The following is an 18,913-nucleotide window of genomic DNA, read 5'->3' as shown; positions in this document are numbered from 1 at the left end:
ATCGTATATATATATATATATATTATATTTAGATAGCATTTAAAATATGATTCTAACTACTTGATTTGAAAACATCTTGTATATATTCCAGCAAATGTGAAAAATTAACATTAAATGCCATTTCCTTTAAACTGACATGTGCTGCCTAGAGCTTGGGAATGGTAAAGTATTGTATGATTCTCTAGATAGGCAACTTCAAAGGAAGTTTTGTCTTTGCCTTTGAAATCTCAAAGAGCTCAAGTATCTCTGTTAACTTACAGTTTGTACCACTAGTATCTGTCTTCTGTTTCTCTTACTCAGTTTAATTGCTTGCTTGTTTTACTCCTGAACTTCTGTAATTGATGGATGGGAGCGGTGTTTGCAACATGTGTGTATGAGACTGCTTCTTCTTGGTAATTATCTTTCCTAAATATTTTTCTATACTTTCCAGTCTGGCAAGTTATTCTGAAACTCATTATAAATATTTTGCTTTCTGATTTCTCTCAAAATGTTATAAATGAACCTGATTTCTTGTTTTAGAATTCTCCCAGATCATCAGCGTTTCCTTAATTAGTTCAACATGTACTAATGGTTACTATCAGTCTCAATGTTCTTCAAGTTCAATTTCAAACCACAAAAGCTAAAATAAAATATCCCTTAGACAAATTTGATAACCCACTAGGAAAATCTTCTTTTCAATAACAATAAACAAAATGTATCTGAACACTTATGTAGTGCTTAGGTCATATTTTAGTATTCTTCGCTTTCTATGTGTTCTTTAACCATAACACAATGTTAAATTGTTATGTACTTAAATCTTAATGCATTAGGATGATAAATTAAACATTAATTAAGCTCTCAAAAACCATTAAGTGAGAAGAAATTTTCCATTTTCCCCAATTAATGAGAAGAAACCATTTTTTAACGGTCCCTTCCTCTCATTAAGTGAAGAAGCCATTGAAAATTTCTCAGTAAAAGGTCGTATTGAAGATTAGAAAACCAATATTTTCTTTCAGTATTAGAATAGATTAGTGTCTCTCTGGTAGGGTTTGAGATGAAAAAGGTGGCAAGAACTTAGGTGTAATAGCATACTGAAAATAAGGATGTTTAATGATGGAATGAGGTTTCTCTCAGTAGCAGGCAATTGCAGTAGGGGAAGCCCAGTATTTCTCTCTACTTCTTACCCGACGGGGCTTCATAATTTGTTCTTGAATGACAGGAAAAACTATCTATAATAATTAAATTACTCTATCTTTTTTTCTCTAGAAAATATTTTGATTCTTTGAGAATTTGATATAATGTATGTTTGATCATATTCAGACCCTCTCCCTCATTCCCGGGAACTCTAACTCTGCCAGCACCCCCGCCCCCCCCCCAGAATGACCAGCTGGCTTGGAACTCACTATGTAGACCAGGCTGGCCTTGAATTCACAGAGATGCCTCCTGAGTGCCCCTGGGACTAAAGGCCTACACCACCACACCCAGCCTCGCTTTTATTTTTTAAAGCTCATGGTGTCTAATTTGCATCTCCAAATGTCCTTGGTTTGGCCCATTCCCTTGGAGTCTGGTCAATCTTCCAGGCATTGTACCTTTAAAGAAAATCGACTTGGTCTCTCAGTGGTTGTCAGTTGCCAGTAGATCCGCAGCTGGGCTGGGGCTCCTTTCCTACCTCCCCCATCCATGCTGGCTCTGTGCCTGGCTTGGACTTGCACAGGTCTTATGCATTCTGTTTTCCTTTAGTTTACTTTCTCCAAAGTCCATTGACTCTACTAAGTTTTAGGTATGAATCTATTGACTACACTCTTCTAAATGATGTATTTATGTATCGGTTGACTAAATGATGAGAAAAATGAAGTATTTTTATTTTACTTAGTCTTTTCACACAGTTTAAGATTTTCAGTTTGCTACATTTGGAAATGACAAAGTATAAATACAAAACAGGAAGATGAAGAACTTGAGATTTGTTGATCATATACTCTATATCCACAAAGCTACATATGTCATCAATTCTTTGAATTGTCTTATATAGATGTGTTATTTCACCTGTTTCATGGATCAGAGAATAGATTCAAGGAGTATCATTTGTTGGGACCACTTTTCTCATCTGAAAAACTGCTGGTCTTCCAGGAAGTAGAGATGTAGTCACAGCCAAAGCCTGGAAGTCCTGCATCCTCCAGTTGACTCATACTAAGATCAAGAATTTATGGAGTTTGGTGAGGTTTCCTTGGCATTACCAAAGCACTTCCTAGTCTACACATAACAGTTTTTAATCCCTTTGCTCCAAGTAGGAATTTACTCCTTGTAATTCTAATTCAGTTATACTCTGCACACAAAGATGTTTAGTGTTTATCGAGGGCAATTTGATCTGTAACCCAGATGATTTTATTTTTTTTAAATGTTACTGGAAGTAAAATATTGTTGATATAAATTAAATGGAAATGCCTCAAACTGTAGTTTTAAAAGCAAAACTTAAATCCCAAGTTTAGTTCCAAAATGGAATACTGTAAACTTGGTGAAACATTTCATTGTTTATTCTTTTGATTATTACCTCAAACTAACATCATACACACCAAGCCTGTATTTCTCTCTTAGTGCTTAGGTGTTTATTGAATGCTTCTGTGTCATGTGTGTGTGTGCATGCACTTGTGTGTGTGTGCATGTGTGTGCACACATGTTTGGAGTTCCTATTTCCTTCTGAACATGAATTGGTAGACTATCACTTTTCACTTTTTAAAAGAATATTAATATTTCTATTCATTTTTTTTCTATGCAAATCAGTACTGTGAACAGGCTTAGAACTGAAATAAACTTGAATATGTAATGCCAATGACTTCATGTGAAGTTTGGTGATGTTAGTTTTGAAATCATAGGAGGTGTGATGAATCAAAGACATTAAACGTGAACTTTCCAATCGTCTCAAAAAGAGTTAAAGTTGTGAGAAAAAGAAATTTGTTGGAACTTGGTGAACTGAAAAAATAAATCCCACTCTATAGATTGACTTCCTGATGTCACAAGACAATTTATAAATTAGGCAGAAGATAAATGCCTTTCCTTTTGCTGCGCCGATGTAGTTAGTGTAATCATGAGCATCACTGGAGACAGATTGAAAAATAAATTGTTCACTGTCTCCAAGACAAACCCCAAATAGGAAATTTGATATTCTGCACAAACTCTATCTCTGAAATATGCTTTGAAAAGGCACAGTATAATTATGTGTAGTATTATAGAGATTCTTGTGTTTATAAATATTTTCAGAAGGCTTTGAAATTGTTTGCAAATCCAAAGTTTATAAATGACTTATGAAATCCACAAATTTGCTAAATATGTTTCTGCATTTTTGCATTATGCTCTGTGATTTTTCTTTCTATGTGGTAACAAGTCCAAAAAAATGGTTTACAATAGGGCTCGATGGGACTACATTTTCCAAACAAAAGAAGCATCTGTTTTTCTAATTTAGATTTTGAATTTATGTTGGTTTCACAATTGGTTACACTACAAACAATGTGGTTCAAATGACAATGACATTGATTACAATTCTACATCGCACTGAGAGTGCTTTGTATCCATCCCTGTCAACTCCCTCAACTAACAATAACTAAGCCTTTCAGCACCCCAGGGTATTGTTTTACCCCTTAAGAAGCAGATTGAGGGGTAACTTTGCAGATGAGTGCCCCAGTTTGTACCAAGCCACCGATCCCTAGAACTTTTAAATGACCATGTTGCAATAGCTTATCTTTTTATGGACCTTTTAAAATGTCAGAGCAAATTTCTTCCAAGCTTGATTTCTCCACTCTGCTCATTTTTCCAGCTTGCTGAAATGATTCCTCTCATAGACCATAGGTCAGGTGAGCTTTGCCTCACCTAATTCTTTTCCTCCTGCTTGTGTTGTGTAACCCTAACCTTCTTCCTTTCTTTTCTGGCATGAGAGGCTATAAGTGGGTTAAAAGCCATCTCAATGTCATCCTGCCCTACAGGATAATTTCAAATCCTGGCTACTGGAGTGATTTCCAAATTTTTCATTTATTTTCCAAAACCTCATTTCTCAAATTATGCTTGTGATTTCTGTACACGTTGCAACATAGATTTCTTATAAGCAGAGCTTACTTAATGTATCTAAAACATAAGTCCTTTCATCTCTGTATAATGCTTTTCTTTTTCCAAGGTTTATTATGACAGGGCAGTAAAAGTGATCTGTGTTATTCCTGTACCAGAAGCTTGTGATGTTCCTGTACTCACACTTGGAAGCTACTAAACACTGCTAATTCCATCAAATACAGAGTCCTTACACTCTTCTACTTTGACTATGTCAGATGTATGTCTTAGTTTTCCCAGAACAGACTATTTCACCTTAAGAAATAATTCCAGTTTGGACAGTACATTTAATGAGTTAATAGTCACTCTACTAATTCACGACCTTCGCTACAAATTCTCCAGTACTTTAATGCAGTCCCTCCTTGTTTTCCACTCCCTGTTGTTGTCTGGCTCTCTCTTCCTTCCTCTACTTCAATTCCTGCCACAGTTCTGAATGGAGAAGGAATCCCAGCTACCTGCAGGTATTTGAGGCTCCTTGCGTGCATTCTTTAAGATTCAGATCAAGTGCTTCCTCCTTTATGGAGCTTCTTTTGTCTAACCCACTCATAATCCACTGCCATCCATTCTCAGGCAACGTCCATTGAAGTGCTGCCTGGCACATCTCGATTTAGCACTTGATGCTGTAAGTTGTTAACTGTTCAGTGACTTGTCCTCTGCCATCTGCGTGAGGGGCCACTGTCAGGAAAGATGAAATTAGAATAATGAAGTTATGCACATGTACATAGCAAATAACTATTCTGTCATTTTCTTTGATTTAAAAAAAAAATTCTCCTAGATATGTTAGCCTTCTAAGGATATAATAAAATTAAGGGGGGGGGGACATTTTTTATTTGCCATCCAAATTTGTATATTCCAATTGACCTATGGTCAGGGGCTCTAGTTCAGCTCTTTCTGTGCTTTTAGCACTCAAACATATTTCTAGATAGATTTCTTTGGCGATAAATGATCTACAAATCTCTCTGAGTGCCCTGTATGTCCCCAGTAACTATAGTCTTTTTTCAAACATTAAGGTCAGATTGCTAATGTTAGACTTGATGAGATTTCAAAGTTCAGTGCAGACTTTGCAGTGTGCTGTAGTTTGAACTTCCATGTCCCCTAAAGGCCAACTGTTTCAGACTGAGCCCCCATCTCAGCATTGCTGAGAAGCAGTGGGAACTTTAAGGGGTGGGGCCTAGTGGAAGGTCTTCTGGTCAAGGAGAGCATGCCCTTAAAGAAGACAGTGAGACTAGCTCCCACAGCCTCCTTCTTCACTCCCTAGTTATGAAGGAACGGCAGAGCCCACTATGTCCTTCTCACAGGAATGTGCTTCCTGCCTTTCCACAGACCACAAAACAAAGCATGGACTGACACCTCCCAATCATTAAACCAAAACAACCCTTTTCTCCCTTACAAGTTAATCGAATCGGGTTTTCCTTGTAGTCACAGAAAACTGGCTGACACAGAAAACTGGTACAGTTGGTTCTGAGAAATGAAATTGTCACCATGACTACGCCTAACTGATATTGCTGAAAAGACTTTGGAAGTAGTTGACAGGAAAGATTTGGAAATGTTGGAGAAGCAGGGTAGAGAAACCTTGAATGCTATACCTGAAGCTGAGTGGGTGGTGCTGATAAAGGCTCAAAAAACAAGGTAGATAGAAAGGTAGATAGAAATACAAGTGATGTTCATGAGGTTTCAGACATAGATAAGCTTACTACTGGGAAGTGGGCCAGATCATACCATGTCGTGAGCATTTGTAGGGCATTAAGTAGCTTTCGTGGAAGAAGAAACAGAAGCAGCATCCAAGCAATAACATGGGCAACCCTGGCTGTTTTCAGTCATATTTACAGAGAGAACTGAAGTCAATGAGGAACAAAGCAGGAAGAACTTGGAAACCTGCAATCTGAACAAAAAAGCACATTTTTAAAGGTTTTCTGAGAAGAGAACACTTGCTTAGGAGATTAGCACCATTAAGAAGCAGCATCAGGAAGATAAAAAGGAAACCGTATGTCATCTAGTTAAACTAGAAGAGTTTAAATTTAGGGGGATCTAAAGATGTGGTGTATTCATTTTACTTTCAGAGATGGATATGAGACTTTAAGGATCAGGAAAGGAAGCTATGGTTTAGATTTTAAATATTTTAAATATTCTTCAAATGGTCATGTAGTAAAAGCTCAGTCCCCAGCCTGGTGTTATTGAGATATTCTAGAAATTTTAAGATCTGGGCAGCACAAATTGGACTTGTTGAATTATCAATACAATAAAATAAAACAAACTAAAATAATATAGGGGTACAAAGTTGAAAGGGATGGGGTAGATTTGGTTTAGGGAGGTAGTAGAGTGTGAACACGGTCAAAGATTCAATAAGAACTGTTCTAAAAATCAGAGAAAAACATGACTTATTAAAAAAAAGTGGATTTGGAGGGCTCAGATTGGAGGAATCCAAGGCCTGCTTGAAGTATATGATGGGTTTCAGGACAGATTGGACAACATAGTGCAATATTGTCTCGAAAAAGTTTCAAGGTGAATCTCTACAAATAAATTATTATATTAAGGAAGATATAAGCATATATAAAACAAATACTCCTATTTTGCTTAATTGCTCCAATAGCAACAGTATAGCCCGATATGTACACTTTATAATGATATTTTTACATATTATAGTTTATTCATTGTTTTTATCATTCAAATTATATTTAATACAATTTAATATATTATACTTAAGGACATGCTTATTTGTGGTTATACATGTAGTAGGCCTCCATTATGCTCATTTTTATTTTCTGTGGTTTCAATTGCTTACTATTAACCATAATCCAAAAATATTAAGTGTCAAATTCTTTATTAGAAAAAAAGAATTCACAAGTTTTAAATGCTATACTGTTCAAGACACATGCTAAAATTCTGTGCTGTGTTGCTCTGTTTTCTTGAGAACATGAATAATTCCTTGTCCACCATCTCTGTACTATATATGCTTCCTTTATACTAGTTATTTGGAGGCCGTCTTGGTTTTCATATTGACTGACATGGTATTAAAATCTTTGTGTTCAAGTTAACCTTATATTTTAGTTTATGATTAAAGAGCTCAAGAAAAAATGTTACTAATTTGAATATTACAAAGAGATTATTGCAAAAGCTAATTAAGCAAAATATTTAGCACTCTTGATTGGCAGGAGAAGAAAAAATACTTGCATGCTGAGATTTCTTTTTTTAATTTTTACTTATTATATTTATTTTATGTGTATGTGTGTATTGCCTGCATGTAGGTAAATGCACCCGTGTCATGCAATGCCCGTGTAAGACAGAAGAGCCTGTCGGATTCCCTGGGACTGGAGTTACAGACAGTTGTTAGCTGCCATGTGGGTGCTGGGATTTGAACCCGGGTCTTCTGCAAGAACAACAGTGCTCTTAACCACTGAGTCATCTCTCCAGCCCCGTATGCTGAGATTTCTGAGAGCCATAGTAAAGCAAAATATTTGAAGATATCATATTCACTATGTTTTAATTGTTCTAATTTACTTTTAGTTATTATTATTAATCTTTTCCTATATCTAAGTTACAAATTAAACTTCACATATTTTTAAAATCGACAGTAACAAATATAGGGATTGGTACTATCTGAAGTATCTTGTATCCACTAATAGAAATCTTAGGACATATAACCCAAAAGTTATTTTGAGCTTATAGACAAAGTCTAAAGTTTATATAAAGAGCATTTGACTCAGAATGGCTAGACAATGTTGAAAGAAAAGATCAAAGTTGGAAGACCAGAACTGTCCAACTTGACAAAGGACTATGAAGGCACCTAAGTCAAACAGTGTGGTGCTGGAGAAAGAATAAAGAGATCCATAAAACAGATCAAAGATCCCAGAAATAGACCCTCATAAATATTGTCAACTGACCATTAATAAAGGACCAAAAGTAAGAAAATTAAGAAAAGATAGCTTTTCAACAGGTGATCCTGAAAAAAACTAGGTATCTCCAGTGGGGAAAAAGAATATAGACATTTATTTTACAATCTCATAAAAGTGTCCTAAATATTAGAGACAAATCTATCAAACCCCTAGAAGAGTATGTAGGAGAAAAACTAGAAGACATGCACAAAATTATAGTCCAATCTGCCTAATACTGGTTAAAACATAATAGATAAGGCTATGTTTTTTTGTGGTTTTTTTTTTTTGTTTTTTGTTTTTTTTTCTATTTGTTTTTGGAAACAGGATCTCCCTGTAGCCCCAGCTGGCCTGGAATTTGCTGTGGAGACCAGGCTGGCTTCAGTCTCACAGAGATCCACTTGCTACTGCCTCTGACTGTTGGGATTAAAAGCATGTACCCCACACACTCCAGGTGATTTTTAATATATGATACAACATTTACCAAGAAAGAAATTGAGCTGGTGGGCTTCATTAAAACAAAGAGCTTCTCTGCAAAAGATAAAATCAAGAGAACAAAATAAGCCACAGGGTAAGAGAAAATATTTGCAAAAGACACATTGAATATAGAACTTTAATCCAAAGCAGACGAAGAATTGAAAACTCAACAATGAGGAAAAAATAGACCAACCTGAAGAAATATCTCACCACAGAAAACATAGAAGCGGGAAATAATGCATTTGGAAAGATTGCACATCATATGCCTTAGTAAAATGATACTACACACCTGTTGGGATGGTCAGCATCCTGAGTTCTGACAATACCGGATGCTGCCAATGCTGTGCACCAAGTGGAATGTCCATTTATTGCTAGGAGAAATGCAAATCATTCTGCCACTTTGGAAGAGAATTTGGCGGTTTCTTCTAAAATGAAACATGTTTTTATCAGAAGACCCAGTGATCTCTATTCTTCCCATTTAACCAAAGAAGTTCAAACACCTAGCAACTTCCAAGACTCAAGACAAGAAAGGCATCTATCCACAGCAGATGAAGGATAGCGTATGGTAACTCCAGACAATGGACTATTGAGTGTTGAAAGAAAAGACCTGTGACAGCATGAAAAAGAAGGGAAGGATTTCAAGAGCATATTTCTAAGTGTAAAAAGCCAATTGGAGTAGTTTGTACATTGTATTTCTGAGTAGATTGCATTCTGGAAAAGGCAGACCTATATTGACATAAAGAGATCAATGGCTACCAAGGATTTTGGATGGCATAGCAGTGAACCATAGGTGTGCAGAGGATTTTCAAGACAAGTGAAACCGCTTTGTGTGGTACTGTAGGAGTAGATACATGTCGTTTGGTAACATCTGTCAAAATCCACAGAATGTACAACGAGAGCAAACTCTAATGTAAACAGTGGCTTTTGTGTGACTATGATTTGTCAATGTACGTTCATCATTGAACACTCCCAAGTCACTGTGGTGGGAGTTATTGATAAGTGTGAGGCTATGCACGTGTAAGAGAAAGAAGTGTTTGGGAAATATGCACCTTCTTGGCAGTTTTGCTGAGCACCTAAAACTACTTTAGAAACTAAAATTTATTATGCATAAATAAAAACTCATTAAATTTAAGAAATGTGTCTTTCATGTATTCCTAGCAACTCAAGTGGCAGAGTTCATGCCTAAAATGCATAACTAATAACTAAATAAACTAAAGAAGTATGTTATAAAATATCTATTAAAGCCTGTTGTGCAATACTTGGCATATAATAGGCATTTAATAAATATTAAGTCAGCACTGATGATTTGATTCTCTTTGACAGAGCTAATTGCTACTTATATTTAAATAATGCTAATTTGAATAGCAGGTTATTGGAAAATGTTTGATATGCAGTGAGAGTCAAGTCTTGCCCCCTCCGTAGTTATCCTGTATTGTACAGGACTGTTCTCTGACAGACAGATGCCATCTTCCCGACCTCAGCTGCACCTGATTGCCTAGAATCATCACCAGCTGGGCTGGTTGATTGTTCACACCTGCATAGAAGGAGAGGCAGGAAGAATTATGGAAACCCTTACCTGAGAGTCCAGCCATATCTCCCAACCCATGATGAGCAACTCTGCCGTAATTGCACGTGGCCTGGGAGAGGGGCAGGACTGTATAGTCTAGGGAAGACTACAAGAGTACCATGGGCAAGCCATCATTCATGCTTGGGTGAAGCCTTCATCTTCCGCCTTAGGTAGGGAACGCCCACATTCCTGTTAGTTAATTCTTACCCATTGCTCTGTAAGCAAGTCCGGTAAACTCGTGGTCTCCCAGAATGCATTTTGGTGGAATTGTACCTCAGTCGTCTTTGGAACCAAGGGAGGAGGAGAAGTTGTTCATACCTGCCCCCACAAGGAGTTTTAGCAACAACCTGAAGAGGATTAGCTTTAGCTAACATAGTTTCCAACCTGATCGAATGGATACATTACCTGCTTTGTACTGCAGTTACTTTATGAATGTAATCACCTGCAGACTCACTTTGTAGAACATGCCAAGGCTCCGGATAATAATGACAGACTGGGAATCAGCAGTATTGGTTGCTTTTGATCCACTAACAATAGCTTATTAATTTTCCTGTGAACTTATATGACTTGACTCATCTCTTTCCATAAATGTAATAGAAACTTTTTAGAACTAGCTAGGTTTCTAGAGTGATTACTTTGTGCTGGGCCGTTGTCTAAGTACTCGGTGTACTTATTCATGAAACTGCTTTTATTATTCCATTTCACAGATAGCAAAACTGAGTTTTATGTAAATAAAATCATTTTTCCTTGTTTATGCAATTTGTAAGCATTAGAAGCCAATTTTATACCCAAGTTTATCTGATTCCAGAAACAGGTTAATTATATCAACCTTATGAAAAGGAAACTCAAGGAAAATTTATATGTCTAGCTAATGTCAAAAATGCTATGAAAAGGAATCAGATAATAGGACATTTTGGGCTCTCACAGTGAAGTAGAAATTGAGGTAGTAATTATACATTAGCAAGCATTTTCTATTCATGATAAAACACTGTTCTACAAAGCATCATTAAGTTTAATCTGGTTTCACTGTTAAGAAATGAGCTCCAAAGCCAGGCATGGTGGTACATGCATTTAGGCCCAGCACTATGAAGGCAGAGGTGGATTCCTGTGAGATTGAGGCTAGCTTCGTCTAAACAGGATGTCACAGGACAGCTGGGGCTAAGGGGACCACGTATCAAAAAAAGAACCAAAGAAATGAGCTCTACTTAATACATTATTATGGAACATCTTGTTCATTGCATTTGAAACACTGTTTATCTTACTTTTAAGACAAAGTGATATTTTAATACCTAATAAGGCACCAACAAAAATCACTAATGTCTCATAGAAAAAGAAACATCCTTGGGAGATGATTCAGGAATTTCCATTTTCAGTTCAGAGAAAAATACCGTTCCCTTATAACACAGAAGCTGCCAAATGGTAGCAAGCAGGACCAAGGCGTGCAAACTGTAGAGACCACATAAGGTAGACACTCTGGCATTCTAAAATTCATACCATGCAGACAGTTCAGTAGACTGTGTTGGTCAACTTGCTCAGCAAAGGATCTCCTTTAGAGACCTTGGTTTATTGAAACAATCACTATGTTAACAAGGAAGATACGACAGTGGGTGCCTAGGAGCCAGCATCTCCTAGTCAGGTTGTTGTCCTCTGACTGGCAAACTAAACTGGCAAGCTATAGTTATACCTCTTTCCCAAGCTCTGTCAAAACTGCCTGTCTAGGATTATAACTGTTGACCTTCTGCAGGAAAAGGAGGGTCAGGGGGGAGTCAGTCACCCATCCCACCCAATCAGTAGCTAGGATTTGAAATTATAAGGGGGATTATACTTACCTTCTTGCCTTTATGTAGGGAGGGAATAAAGAATATTACATTACTATCATTAACAAAGGCAACAAGAACAACATGAAATTGTCAGGATGTATTTAGAGACACTGAAAGCAAAGCAAGCAAGTAGAGTTCAATGGAAGAAGAGTTGAGCATGATTTCAGGAAGGACGCTGAATGGGCACCAAGTGCTTGATTGATAACAGAGGCTTCATGCATGTGAAACTCTTCTTCACTGCAAATAAATGCACGTACCAAAGGGGAAAGCAAAATGGTGTTAAGAACATGGAAGAAGAAATCATGGATCTGAGGGTCTTGGTGAAGGTCTGTCTCCCAGCATGCCAAAAGATCAGGCAGGAGGGTCGCGAGTTCAAGGGCAGCTTAGGCTGCCCTGAGAAAAGAAAAGGCAACATTGGCCTCGTAGCACTCTCCAGCCCAAGTCACTAGGAGGATTCTCGGCTTAGGCCTGGAGTACAGTTAAAGTTATTCCTAAACCTTTTACTTTCAAAGACATTTCATCCAGAATGACAAAGCGTGTGGTTATCTGACTTTATTTAAGACTGTTCACGTGTTGAGATCTTCCCAGTTGGACAGCCATGGTTCTCACTATTTTTTTTCCTCATCTATGCCTTTCACTCTGGTCATACCAGTTTTCTTCCTTTTAATGAAATGCATCACAATCTCTCTTGCACTCATCACTGTACAGATTACATTTCTTCTGCACATCTCTTTTCACTGTTTTTCAAGATAGTCCCATGCATTTTTGAAACGCAGCACATGAATGATCTTCCAAAAGGCCCACCTGACCGGTCTCAGCTTCCTTCCTGGGTCCCATGCCCCACCTCTAAGTTCCTGACATGGCCAGGACACCCCTGTACCGCTACAGCATTGGTCTGTTGATCTTATTTGTCCTTGCTCTCTTTTATGAAACTATGCATTACTTGAAGTCAGAGCAAGTTGCATTTTGCTTTTATTTTCCTAGAGCTTAGACCATTATCTGTCTTCAAAATTATAAACGTTGTTAGATCCTCAACAAATGCTTTCTGCACAAAGAAATCAATCAGTGTATATTTTTCACCCATGAAGATTTGTAGGAAAGAAATGAGCACAGACTGACAGATAAAATGTTAGCACTAATTAAGCACCTATTGCATGCCAGATACGGACTTTATAGTATATGAATTCCTTGGACCTTTAAGACAATAATTAATTCGCCTGTAATTATTATTCCGGGTAATTGATGAGGAAACGGAAGAACATAAAAGTTAAATAATTTTTCTTGATTATACAATTAATAATTCCCAGAATAGAACGTCATAGCTGGTAATCCTGCTTCTACTGTGCCTGTATTAAATACTGGTGTTTTACTATCTTTATTGATCTTGAAGAAACTATGAATGAAGTCTATTTACCTACTTTTAAACTTTAAATGTTACAGATGTGGGGGAAAAAACCCAATCTCAAGCTAATTAATGGGTTAATGAAGTTTATTTGCAACTAGTTTTTCGTGCTATTTAAATAGCTTAGCTATATATACTGCAGTAGGCTTATCTTTCAAGTTGTTGATTATATTTTATAAGACCAAAAGTACCTTTTGTGTAATATATGACATATAAGGAAATAGGTAAATACATCAGAGTATAAATCAAGCAAATATCACCGTAAATAAGGGCATAAAGTTAAAAAGATTTTAATATGTCATAACATTTTTCTTCGAGGCCAGCTTGGGCTATGTATTTTGCTGGGCGTGGTGGTGCACGGCTTTAATCCTAGCACTTGGGAGGCAGAGGCAGGCGGATCTCTGTGAGTTCAAGGACGGCCTGGTCTACATAGTGAGTTTCAGGTCAGCTGGGGCTACAGAGAGACCCTGTCTCAAAAAAACCAGAAAAAAAAAAAACATTTTTCTTGAGGGATTATCTGGACATTTTATAGATTTTAGCACTGATTGTTCTTCAGATTTCAGCAACCTTTGCACATTAATTGGTTATTGTTCTTTCAATGATCTTTTGGATTAATAACATTAATAAATTAATGGGTTAAGATGTGAACTGAGTGTGCTTGACCAAGTTCATATGTAGAAATTTTAATCTCAAAGTTGACTGTATCAGCAGGTGGGGTCTTTGGGAGATAATTAGGCCATAACAGTTGGCTATTCATAAGTGAGATTAATGATTTTATTTAAAAAACCCCAAGTAACCTCCTTCTTCTACCCCAGAATTTTGACCATCTTGAAATTAAATGGGACTTGTGTGTGCTGTGAGTTCATATGAGTAACTGAACACCTGGATGAAAGACTATTTCCTTGTGGTCATCCACCATCTCTGGCTCTTAAAATCTTTTTGCCCCCTCCCTTGCAATGATCCCTGAGCCTTGGGACGCAGAAGTTTGATCTAGGTGTCCTACTCAGGGATAGATGCTCTTCAGTCTCTTGTTCTCTGTACACTGGTCTGTTGTGGGTTTCTGTGTTAACCACTGCTGCATAAGGAAGCATCACTGGTGAGAGTTGAGAGAATATTAATCTATGGGTATAGCAATAAGATTAGGAGTGGGTTTAATATTATAACTATTTAGTAGAAAATTAGTATTGGGTTGGTTCTTCCCCATATCCTGTGACCTCTATTGGCCTCAGATCCTAGGTCTGATATCAGTGTCAGGTATGCGTTCCATCCTATTAAGTGGACCTTAAATCCAATTTAAAAAGTGATTGGTTATTCCCATAATATTCATGCCACTATTGTACTGGTGGCCATATCTTGCCAGGCCAGTTGTTGCAGTTCACAGGATTCACCAATGAATAAGTTGATGATTATTTTTTTCCTTCCCTTGTCATGCATAGCACCTTCCATTACTATGAAAGCTAGCTAGTAAATATGAGAATTTGAAGTCAGAACCAGCTTGATTTTTCCTTGTTTGTGCCACAGTTAATGTATGTAGTATAATCAGCAATAGGGTCTTACCCCAGTAGTATTTGAGGGTCTATGGGACCACTGATCAATAGCTTCTAGAGAGAGAACCCATTACTGGTACTGGGATTTAACTTTGATAGTCTTTGATGTCTAGTAGGGACAATGTCCAGATGTTCAAAGGTAAGTCCTTTAAATATATTTTTATAGTGCATTTGTATATACTCTTCTATAAGGGGCTGAAGAGATGGCTCAGGGATTAAGAGCATTGGCTATTCTTGCAGAGGACTGGGGTTCGATTCCCAGCACAATCGTTCATAACTGCAGTTTCAGGAGAATCCAATGTCCTCTTCTGACCTCTATGGGCATTGCATGACACGGGTGCCCTTGCGTGCAATCAATACACTCATACACGTAAAATAAAAATAATAAATAATTAAAAAAATTCTGTAGTAGTAGATTTTCATATGGCTTTTTCTAAAGGAATTTAATGTTGGTTATCCCTCCCCACCTCTATTTAGTCCTTTACTTTATTATTTCCCTTTCACCACTCTTCTGCTATTTTTCATTGTCCTGACTTCTCTGAATTTACAAACTAAAATATGCTTATCTAGGATTTCAAAAGTAGCATCCAGCTATGAAAAAAAAACATGTGACATTTGTCTTTCTGAGTCTCAGTTACCTCAGGATGTCTGTTTACAGTTCTTGAAATTTTCATAATTCTGCTTTTATATATGCACCACACTTTCATTACCCATTCATCCTGAAATTTTCATAATTCTGTTTTGTAAAAAATGAATTAATTTCATATATATCTATATCTATATCTATATATCACCTTCATTAACCACTCATCAGTATATAGGCATCTAGGTTGTTTCCAATTATTGGCTACTATGAAAAGGCCAGCAATGAACATGGATGAACATGTACTTCTGAATTAGGGTATATCATCCTCTGTAAGAGGTATGGCTGGTAAAAATTGTTTTCCCATTCTGTAGGCTGCCACTTCACCCAAATGGCGGTGTCTTTTGATGTTCCATGTGGTCCCACTTGTTGGTTGTTGGACTTAATGCTTGGAGTGTGAGAGTCCTGTTCAGAAAGTCCTTTCCTGTGCCTATAGGTTGCAATGTGTTCCGTACTTTCTTCTCTCTCTGATTCAGGGTATGGGGTCTTATGTTGAGGTCCTTGGTCCATTTGGAGTTGAATTTTGTGTGATGAAATAGGGATATAGTTTCATTTTTCTACATGCCAATATCCAGTATGAACAGCTATGTTTCGTGAACATGATGTCTTTTCTCCAATTTGTATTTGTAGATCTTTTGACAAAAATTAGATGGCTGTAAATGTGTGGGTTTCAATCTGGGTCCACAATTCTCTCTCATTGATCAATGTGTGTTTTTGTGCCAGTCCCATGATGTTATTCTTACTAGAGCTCTCCAGTATAATGAAATTAGGGGTAATAATGCATCCAGAAATTCTTTTTTATTAATTATTTCTTTTATTTTTATGTATGAGTATATTTCCTGGAGGTATGTAAGTGAACCCGGAGAACAGAAAAGGACCTTGGATTCCCTTAGAAATGGAGTTGCAGATGATTGGTAGTTGCCATGTGGGTGCCAGAAATCAAATCTGGGTCCTCTGCAAGAGCAGCCAGGGCTCTTAAATGAGTCATCTCTTCACCTCCCCCACCCCCACTCCCAGCAATTCTTTTATTGTTCAGGTTTATTTTGAATATTGGGTTTTTGTGTTTCCATACGAAATTTGAGATTATTTTTCCAGTTTCTGTGAAGAATCATTGCACCTAATTTGTAGATTGCTTTTGGTTAAATGACCATTTTCACAACATTAATCCTACTGATCCATGAGCATGGGAGATCTTTCCATCTTCTGGTGTCTTCTTCAATTTCTTTCTTAAAGCTTTTATTTTATTGTACAAGACCTTTACTTCTTTTGTTTTTTTTTTCAAGGTATTTTATGGTTTTTGAGGCTATTTTAAATGGAATCTATTCCTGGATTTCTTTCTCAGTAAGTTTCTTGTTATATAGGAAGGCTATTGATTTGGTGTATTAATTTTATATCCTGTTGCCTTGCTAAATACATTTATTAGCTCTAGGATTTTTCTGGGGGAGGTTTTCTGGTCTTTTAAGCATAGAATCATATCATTTGCAAATAAGGATACTTTGACTTCTTCCTTTCTGTGACAGTTTGAATGAGAATGTCCCCCATAGGCTCCAAGTATTTGAACATTTTGTACCCAGTTGGTGGCGCTGTTTTGGAAGGTCTTAGAAGGTGCGGCTATGCTGGAGAAAGCATTCTCTTATTTCCTGTGAGGATGTGAGCTCTCTGGTTTCTGCTCCTGTTCCAGGCAGCTCCAGCCACCATGCCTTCCCTCCAGGATGGACCGTAATTCTCCTGGAACCATAAGCTCAAATAAACCCTTCCCTTTATAAGTCACTTTGGTCAGTGTTTCTATCACAGCAACAGAAACGTAACTAATACACTATCCAATTTGTATTGCTTTTAACTCCTTCATATATCTTACTGTATTAATCAGGGTTCTCCAAAGAAAAAGAACCAGTTGAATGAATATATATGTATAAGGATTTATCAGCTTAGCTCAAGAGATAGAGTCCGAGTAGTCCAACAGTGGCTGTACCACAATGGAGAGGCTGAGACTCCGTAGTCACTCTGTCCACGAGGCTTGATGTCTCTAGTAGTTCCAATCTGGTGCTGAAGTTCATCTGGTGATGAATTCCAAAAGATCAGCTAGTCTTCAGCAGCAAGACGAACTCACCAGCGAGAGAGAAGTCAAGCAGCAAAAAGCAAAAAAATGTTCCCCTCTTCCATGACCTTTTATATGGGCTGCCATCAGAAGGTAACACCCACATTTAGGGTGTGTCTTCCAGCTTCAGATGATCCAATCAAGAAGATCTCTTTCATTTCAGTTAATACCAGATCCAGTCAAGTTGACACCCAGAATTAGTCATCACAAGTCCACCCCTTGTGAACTTGACACCCAATAGCATCTCCCTGTGTCATGCTTAATTTTCAAATGAAAACAATGTTGAGGTCATAATTTCACCTAACGTGATATGACTATCCCATCATACAGTGACCAGTGCATTATATATCTTAGAGTAGGTGAAAAAGTCTTCAAGGAATGCTTAGTCCTTTAGTGTCTCCTAACCCAATATGATCATATAGGTTCACAACACTCAACAACACTTATCTCAATTACACATTAAAAAAAAAATAACACAAGTAACTGCTTAACATATGTGTATACATGCACAACCCTATTCTTAACCAAATAGGACAAAAATATGTCAGTTACAATCCATGTTTCTGCAACTGGTCACATGGTCTAAGTTGGTGTTTGTAACTACCTTCCTCTACTGCCCATTCTGTATTTCCTCCACCATCAGCAAGCACCTCTGCAGGTCTTGGCTCTTTCCCAGGAGGAGTGACCCATACTTTCATCCCTGAAGGGTCTGGGCCATTTTTTGTCCTGTCTGGACTGGGTTGTTGCAGTTTCCTATTGACCTTAATCACAGTACATGGTAACACCAAAAGTCACCCTAAGGAATCTCCTGCTTTCCAGATATAATCTTCATTACCTCCATTGTGGAGAACCAGTCCAATTTCCCTCTGGTAGTCTGGGTCAATCACCCCTCCTAGTACTGTTATTCCTTTCTTAACCTGCTGACTTAAAGGCATCAGAAGCCCAAAGTGTCCAGGGGGATGTCTTAGCTTCCAGTTCAATGGAATGTTTGTTGTCTCTCCTGGCAGATGCACTCCCTCCTCTGGAACCAAAACATCCAAGCCAGTAGAGTGCAAAGTCGAGGGCACAGGAAGCAAAAATTTTCCTACTGGGTCACTAGGGGTGATAGTGAGAGGAATCATTCCCACTTCCAGCCCTTGATTCCTGGACCTGTGAATCCTGGCTATAGGAGAAACTGTACCATATATTGGACGCTGATTCAAAGCATATACTGCCTTCTGGAGGACCCTGCCCCAGCCCTCCAGGCTAATGCCACCTAATTGGTGCTGTAACTGTGTCTCTAAGAGGCCATTCCATCATTCATTCTATCAAGCCAGCTGCTTCAGGATGGTGGAGAACATGGTAAGACCAATGGATTCCATGACCATGGGCCCACTGTCACACTTCTTTGGCTGTGAAGTGAGTTCCCTGGTCAGAAGC

The sequence above is a fragment of the Nannospalax galili genome, unplaced genomic scaffold (genome assembly GCF_000622305.1).
Source record: "Nannospalax galili isolate Female #2095 unplaced genomic scaffold, S.galili_v1.0 scaffold9, whole genome shotgun sequence".
NCBI classification, from domain to species: Eukaryota; Metazoa; Chordata; class Mammalia; order Rodentia; family Spalacidae; genus Nannospalax; species Nannospalax galili.
This window is presented reverse-complemented; position numbering follows the sequence as displayed.